This window comes from Ambystoma mexicanum, chromosome 11, assembly GCF_040938575.1.
Source record: "Ambystoma mexicanum isolate Mex_15411 chromosome 11, UKY_AmexF1_1, whole genome shotgun sequence".
Classification (NCBI taxonomy): Eukaryota; Metazoa; Chordata; class Amphibia; order Caudata; family Ambystomatidae; genus Ambystoma; species Ambystoma mexicanum.
This window is the reverse complement of record NC_090934.1, coordinates 1117408048-1117416653: the sequence shown is the minus strand read 5'-3', so window position 1 is coordinate 1117416653 and position 8606 is coordinate 1117408048. Positions and strand designations below refer to the sequence as shown.

Below are 8606 nucleotides of genomic sequence, written 5' to 3'. Positions count from 1 at the left end.
TCGACATAATGCTTGTCAGGCAGAGAACATACTTTCTGTATATTTATATTTCTTTAAGGAGCATGCTTATTTTCTCTGGGATCACACTTCAGTTAAAAAAATAAGCTTTCTGTTCCTCTACAGAGCACGCATTCTTGCTAGATATAACATCAACCTTGCTTTGTAGAATGAGCGAGCGGTCGTTATCGTGGGATAATGCCCTCCTGCAAGTTTTTGCCACAGGTCATTATCTCAAGCGGTAATAACGACCCCCCCCCCCACAACCAGGGGAGTTGCTAGCTCTGGAAAAGATGCGGGGCTACGCTGATGTCAGAACTGTAGGGACTGGGGGCTAGCTAGTCTTTTGGCTGTAGCTCCTGAGATTCTATCCGGGGCTACAAACAAAAGATCAGGGGCTATAGCCCCCTTAGCCCGCCCCTAGCAATGCCCCTCCCCACAACCTCTGAAATCTCAATGTTTAGAATGAGGTCTATAACAGAGATTATTGACTGCATTCTGAATTGTTTAGACGAGGCCATTAATGACTTTTATGTGCTCATTGTTAGACGACATACATTCTGTCTTTTCAGCTAGATAATACGCCTTCTGTTTAGTTATATAATATACTTTCTTTTGATTTGGAGAATATACATTTCAGTTTGAAGGCATGATCCATTAAAGAACATACTCCCTTTCCAGTTAGCACAAATGCATAGTTTCTGCTCGTTGACACGTTGAGCTTGCTTTACTTTAATTTGTTTCCATCCGTATTTCATGATGTTCTCATTGTGCAGGTGAGGTGTGCAGTTCCTTTCCCAGATCTTACATTGCAGCTCAGCCTTTCCTTCAGCTGTGGCTCTGGTTTCGCCCCACTGGCGCTGTGCAGTGCAGTGGAGTGGACCACTTCACTTGCTCACATGATCCTTTGTCTGCTGCCACAGCCCCTTCTGACTCTAAACCAGGGGAGGAATTTCATAAAATCACTTTCCTCAAGCACCGTTTCAATCGCAGTCTTTCTGTCAAAAGTGTCTTGGCCGTGTCCCGTCTGTAAATAATTCCAAATCCCCACACCCTACCCACACGTGTCCTATGATACCGTTTCTAAGCTCTAGCCATAACCACACATGAACTGATCCTATCCCAGCGATGAACACATACTCTGATTTCCAAGGTTTCTGGTGTGTTTCTTTCTCCCAAGTTATGACGTGAACTAGAAAGGCCACCAGGGTAACTCCCACAATTCGCTAACATGACCTAGGGTTTGGGTGCATGGGCCCAGGTACGTTCTTGAGATGCTCGCAGGACACACCATTGTGAATCTGTATATTTTCGCCTTATTCTGTCCATTTTAAGATTTCGACGGTCCTTCAAGTGCTAAAAAAGTGAGATGCTCTGTTCTGATGGAATAATTCTCTTTCCTCCCTTAAGGTTTCCTGCCAGAGGTAATCCTTGAGGGAGTTAGTAACAGCCAATCCCTAGTTGAGGTGACATAGCAACCCCCATCTGGCCTTTCTGGGAGATCGAACACATCCTTCCCCAGTGTTACTGTAGTATGCTTGGACCATTATCACTTAATGTGTTACATGTCTGGGTAATTGGTTGTGTAAGAGGATTCAATTCAACACTACAGCTAAGTCAACGCCTATTCTATAATACTGAATGAAAACCCTTATTGATATATCTTTATGTCCAGTTCATGCGTTCTGGATGACTACCCCTATATAACACCCCTCTGTCGGAATCCCCCTGACCCCACTGAGCCAAGAAGTAGTTCTGTTTTGCAAGTTAAAAGGTTTATTTGAGACTTTAAACAATATAGATATATATATCACACTTTATAATAAATTAATAATTGAATATCACACTTAATCTGATATGATAAAGATTAACAACGGAGAATCTGGCACTAGCACACTTCTTTATAATCACTAAGGAGTTGACATGAAATGGATAAGATAGCACACTGGTAAATAGGGACAGAAGAATAATGTGGAAGAGAATGTTTTATAGGGTTCAAGGAAATGCAAGGTTGAATGAATGAAATGCTGTATAGAAAATACTCAATATGATTTCAACAAAACAATGTAATCACTTTTCTCTGGCAATTCACCCCCCCCCTTTTATGCAATGCAAGGAAATGGAAGGAAGCACACAGTTCTCAGAAATGCAATTCGAATGTAATTCAGTTCACCCAGCAACTTAGACTACAGAAGTTGAAAACACAGGCAAAATGCTTTTAAATGTGCTGGAAATGAAGAAAAAAATATGCTAAAATGCTTTTAATTCCCTTTAGAGGTTCAGGGTGAGTGAAATCAAGTTAATATTAGTCCAGGCTCACTTTAGCAAGGATCTAGGGTGTAACTAGCAGGTTAAACGAATTTTTGGCAAATGGAAGGCAAGGAGCTTCTGTTTTCACACGTGGAGAAATTTGCAAATCGCGGCAAATTTCGCGAATGCGTGTTCCGCGATTGCGGTAAAACTATAAGGGGTAGGAATGTGGTTCTTGGTGCGATTAAAAGCTAAGATTCTCAGCTTTCAGATGAAAGTTACTGCAAGTCTCTAGCACAAACGGTCGCGGAGATATGAGCGATTTAGTGAAGGTCGTTTTTCAGATTTGAAATTTTAAAAGCTCAAAATGACAAGTGCAGCTTGCAACTAGAAAATGACAAGTGACAGCTTTACAAATGACAGGTGACAGTTAGGAGACAGTTCTACTTAGATTAAACTAGATTGAATTATATTATTTTAACTAGGAGATTGGTTCTGCACAGTTTTCTAGGTACTCACACTATATTCTTGAGTGAAATGGGCCTCGCCATGGATCTGGTCAGGTTTTAGACTCGCCTCTGGTCTCTGCACTTCACAGTGATCTGGGTCTGCTCTCTCTCTGGATTCTGAAGATTGAGGGATTTAAAGTCTGGATCTTTCTGCACAGCTTTCTCTGGAGATTGATGGAGGTAAAGTATGGATTTTCCCGGCAGAGCTTCCAGCTGCAAATGGATTTGAAAAATCCCTATCTGTCCTGTCTGTCTACTTTTATGTGTTTAGAATGTGGGTGTGTTCTTGCATCACTGACCCTACCTCTCTCTCAGCTTCTAATTGGTCAAACTTCCATTTCTCACTTGATTGGGGAAGGAACTGTGAGTCAGAGCCATGTCATTTTATGGCTTGCAGAGAGGACACTCCCCTGTCAAATTACACACAAATCTAGATTTGAAACAAATACATATTTGCAGAGGTACATATTGTTTTAAAATCATATGCACCCATCATGCATTACAGGAGGTATACCCTGTTCAAACTCTGCTCTTCCTGGGAGCTTGCATTCAGAAATGGCACATATTTCACTTTTTAACTGATTTTGCAATTCCGGACATTGACCCAAATTTACACACATGTGCGCAAGGAGTATGGACATTAATTGATGAAGTGCCAGATTTTTCACATGCACACATTTTGAGTAATATCCTCTTTTCCGCTAAAACCCCCCTGAACATACCACCGGGTCCTAGCACGTCTTAAAATGTGGGCAGAAAAATCACAAGAATTATGGTATAATTTATAAAAATTTCACATGTCCGCTCTATGAGTTATTCATCTTTTTCTAAAACCATATTCTGGCTATAGAGGTGTGTCTTTTCATGTCACATGGTACAGAAACCAGTCTTTCCAGTTTCTGGCAAGCTCAGAGACCCTGCCCCTCCCAGCTTCTGCCAAGAGGAAGCTCCATTTACGACTCCCGCCAATAAAACATTTGCCTGAGTCAAGACAGGGCTTTGTTCAATTTCCTGCAGAGCCCAGGTAATTCAATCAGGGAAGTGTCATATCCCTTTTGGTGTGAGCAGCAAAAGGGCAGCTAGGCCTGGGAACACAGCTGTGACTCAAGTTTCACTCCTGATGGGGGTAGTTGCCAGGCAGAATTCAGTTCCTTAAGCCAAGTTTCAGATAAAATGTCACTTTTTGTTCCCCAGTTTAAGTCAAGACATTTTTTTACATATGCAGCTAGAATGCTGATTCTAAGTTCAAAACTATGACATTTCAACAGTTACAAAGGCATGTGACACCAAACATAGGTCACTCATTTAATCTAAACATTTTCGATTTTAGTGTCTTTAAATCCAGTGCAACTTAAACTGCTGACTCCATAGCAGTTTTGTTATAAGCATTGTTTTGGGCTCTTCATTTCCCAGATTTTGTAGGCACACAACACTCCATTCTACCAAATGTCTGCTGGTGTCCAGTGACTTTTTAGATGTGTTGCAATGTTTAAAATAGACATTTTGAGCCTGCCTTCAGAGAAACACAGGGTGGTTTTAAAACGCCGGCTTTTGGATAGTGGTGAGTACTGGTACTGCACCCCTTTTTGGGATTTAAGAAAATGAATTCTCCACAGTTATGGGTTTGCTTTTGGCAATCAGCATTGCCATTCCCAATGGTTTCAGACTACTGTGTGGGTAGTCCAATGGTGGTTTTAGGCAGTGTCCTTCTGTGCCCATAACATCGGCAAAAATGGGTGGCAGCCTATTCTTCATGCATTTCCCTGTGCATTTTCTGGGAAGCTCTGGCCATCATGATGTTTTCCATGTCAGTACTGCACAGTTTTGAGGTAGGGCTCGGATGCATGGGTAAATACATCCCACAGTTGGTTGTGGAGGCGCACGTGCGATCCAGACAGCAAACATGTAGGGGTGAGCTTTCCCAACAGTGACTACATATACACATTCTTTCTCGTTAGAACACCTCTGTCATACATTCACCACCCAACCACCTACAGATCAATTTACACACGACCTCAGTGCAGCAGAAGAGACTTTTGGGGGGCGGGGGGGTGCACAAGCCTGCTTATCTTCAGTAAACCCATATTGAAATGCCAAATAACCCATCTATCAATCAAAATGATTGACAGATATTCCACCACAGTGTTTTTTGGCACAAACCAGAAAATAGGGCAATGTGAAATGGCCCTGTCTCATACTCCATTAGTGGAAATGCTTGCAGCTGCAGTAAAAAGCACAACAAAAACACACACAAACGACTACTTGTAAGTAACTCGTAACACGCTGCTTAATTCATTTGTATAGCATTCCTACAGGCTTCTATTTGTATCTCTTTCTTGCCCTTTGCTGCATGCTTCAGCGGCCTGGGGTCAGGGTGTTTTTTTCAAGGTATTTTTTCCTTCTAATGTATCAGGAAATGCTGCCGTGGTTGAAGAGCGAGGAGCATTTGTAGTCTCAATGCAGCATCCGCGAGGCCTCGCGCTTTAGACCGAACACAGTTTAACCTAATCCACCATTGCAGATGCACCAAGCCTAGTGTGTTTTCCTGTCAATGTTAAATCAGGGTGACATTCTAGCCACACTCAAGGCTCCACTCCTCTTCAATCCTAGCACATGCTATATATCACTGGGATGTTCCTACTCGTCCTCACTGTACATGGGCATGCCGATAATAGCAACCGTTTGAGGCTGCTGAATTTATCGAGCTGGGATAGTAAATATTTCCCCCGATTTGGCCCAAGCCATTTAGGGGCATGCTGTGGGCAGTGTCTTCCGCCCCTCTCTCTGCCCAAGAATGTACAAAGTGTTGCGGTTTATTACACGGTCACACGCAAGTCAGGGATCTCCTTCCCCTACAATGAATGTGGCGCACAGTTAAAACGTGCTTATTTCTATCATTCACATCCTTTTTGATAAGGCCTCCAGCCTGTCTCGCACCCACCCTCAACAAGTACCCGGTGCCACAATGGACTAGGAGCCAGGCCGGTCTGTATTAAGAATATACTTATTTATTTATTTTGCCAAATATCACAAATAGATTACATCAATCACCAATGTTGTGGCAACACAAAAACACAATGACTTCTGTAAAGGCACTAACATAGAGATATGCTGTCACAATTCATTTCTTTTAAATCACCCACCAAGACAGAAGAAGAACAATTCCATGCACAGTGATAGCAGATTTGTTAAGCGTTCTCCCAGCAACCCTCACCCTCCAAACATCAATTAGGCTTGACTATTTTGAATTGAAGGCAGTGGCAAGGAGTGGGAACACAACGGGAAAATCGAATTTTGAGTATTACTAACAGACAATATGGGAGACAGTAAGGTAATGGGAAAATTCGTTTTGCAGAGCACAATGGGAAAATCGGTTTTACATTACTAAGCACAACTGCAATGGGAAAAAATATAAATAAATGGGGAATTTGTTTTTCTACACCTAAAAAGGACAGACAGGGCTTTGGGATATTAGTCCGCACACAATGGGAAAATCGGTTTTTAGGTTGGAATTACAGTTGCAATGTGAGAAAGAAAATGCAAATTGGAAAATTCGTTTTGCAGAGCACAATGGGTAAAATAGTTTTTTGGATGTTTAGCGCAATTGCAATGTGAGAAAGAAAGTGCAAATAGGACATTCGTTTTACAGAGCACAATGAGTACACAGGGGCAATTTTGTTTTGGCATCTTGGACATTTACAGGCACTATTGGGCTTCCCACTTCTGATTTACCATGAAGGGGATCAATGGGAAATTCCGTTTTTTACAACATGCAGAAACACGTGGAAGCAGGGTTGGGGGTTAATTCTTTTGGCAAATCTTTATGACTATACCGGCTCATAACACACTGGGAAAAGATTGTTGGTTTCGAATGCCAACAATGCAGTTCCTGTGAATTTAATAGGGCAATTAATTGATTTACTTTGGCAAATGTATTGGGGATCTCTACAGGCAAACAGGATTTTTCAATGGGAAATAACTAACACAATGCTGAAAAGATATATGGCCTCAATACAAGTTAACCGGTCCGGATATAACAGTGCTGGTAAAACCATACCGGCTAACTACGAGTTCTGTGGCAGTGTGGTGGTACATCTGCCAGGTCTGACCTGGCGGGCGTAACGCCACCGACCGCAGATGGACACGGAAACACCGGCACCATTACCGCATGGTGCCAGAGTTTCCGCGGCCCCCATTCCGAACTCCACAGGAAAGGGGAGTAACAGAATGCCGGCACCGTAATTACAGAATCACCGGGGCTGTAATGCCCTGGTGATTCCAGCAAATCCGGAGCCAGTAAGTCCCCACGAGTCCGGCGGCAGCCTGCCGGTTATACCGGCATGGCTACCGCCAGACTCATAATGAGGGCCATAGTCGCTATAATCTAGGGCTTTGAGGTAATTATACTTACAGGAGAGGTCTGGACTGGGCATCATGGAGCATCAGGGCACACCGCTGGGACAGCCAATGGGTCAGTCAAGGGTCTCCTCTATTTCCTCCTATGGGGCCCCAATCAGCTTCTATGTCTCCTGGCTCCTGTGTCCACTGGAAGGCTTAGACCCCGCTGCTGGGATGTTTCTAAAGGTTTCAGCAGCAGGTCGTCTCTTGGAATTATTGAAAGAACCCCAGCTCTCATGCAAACTGGTTTATTTATAGGGCAAATGACATCACCAATGTGTCATGATTCTCGCGAAAGGGATTGGTTGATTACCACTACCCCCTCCCACCTGTGTGCTGATAGAACAAGGGGATGGGGGAGGTCTCTGGGTTAGCACTGGGAGGCGAGAGCTTCATCATCCCACCTTGACAGATGAGCTTTGGTCATGTTCTTGCACTCAAAATATCTCAACATGACAAGTACTCTTAATTTCCAAAACTTTACATGTATGAATACATTTTTGACAACTATATTTTAAGGCGAATCAGATGAGACTAGTGTGGACTCTGCACATACTTTCTGTGCAGAGATACTGTACTCTTACGTCCCATCCCCTTTCCTCCATACTGCATGGGCGTCCCTCGCTAGGGACTGGAGACAGAACCTTTTTCACCAGAAAAACCTTATTCCCTTTTAAATTTATAGGCGCATGGGGCCGCGTCCCTGGGAGCATGCACTCCCCTGAGTCTGCCCACTGACACCAGTCCGCTTTTCCGTGTCGACAGGAACGGCCCGATTTCACCAGTGTTCCTGGGTTTGGCTTCAGCCATACAACACCATGCGCTCTTCCCTGGATACTTTCTTCTGTCTTTTTGTCTTCTTTTATCAATCAGGTACTCGGTCCTGTGGTGCATTACTCCTCCCTGTCGCATGTCAACTTCAGCGGACTTCAGCAGGTGTCAAGCCTGCGAGGGGCTCTTCCCTACATCCGATCCCCACGCTCTTTGCCGCCACTGTCTGGTCCCGACCATGGCTGGGAGGATTGTACCGCATGCAACACACTTTCATTGCGTGCTCTGAAGAACAGACTAGCTAGTTGGAGGGAGCGCTTCGAGAAGTCACCTCCAGAGGACTTGAAGGACTTCTTCAGACATACGTCAAGGCCCAAGGGAGGGACGCTTTTTTCCAGCGCACCCCACAAGGGCAACTCCTTTCCAAGGAAACGCCAGAGCGGGAGGAACCTCTCAGGTTTTCGCACCAGCATGGATACCAAGGCTAGTTCAGCTAACGGCCGCCAGGCCGAGGGGTCTGTAGATCCATCCGGAGACAGTGCTGAGGGACCACAAGGTTCTTTTACCCAGTGGTCACCCGAGGGGCTATGCCCTTATACCAGCAACATGTCCGAGGGGGCACCTGCATGCAGCATTGCCGGCGATACTGCCGAGGGCGACACACCTACCAGGCCTCGGCCT

General features: G+C 44.3%; 1 protein-coding gene across 5 annotated transcripts in view; it reads left to right on the top strand.

Annotated features, from left to right (window-relative positions):
- The window catches only part of SCAPER (S-phase cyclin A associated protein in the ER), a 4210252-nt gene that overhangs the window by 4141140 nt on the left and 60506 nt on the right, over positions 1 to 8606 (top strand). The window lies entirely within an intron of this gene.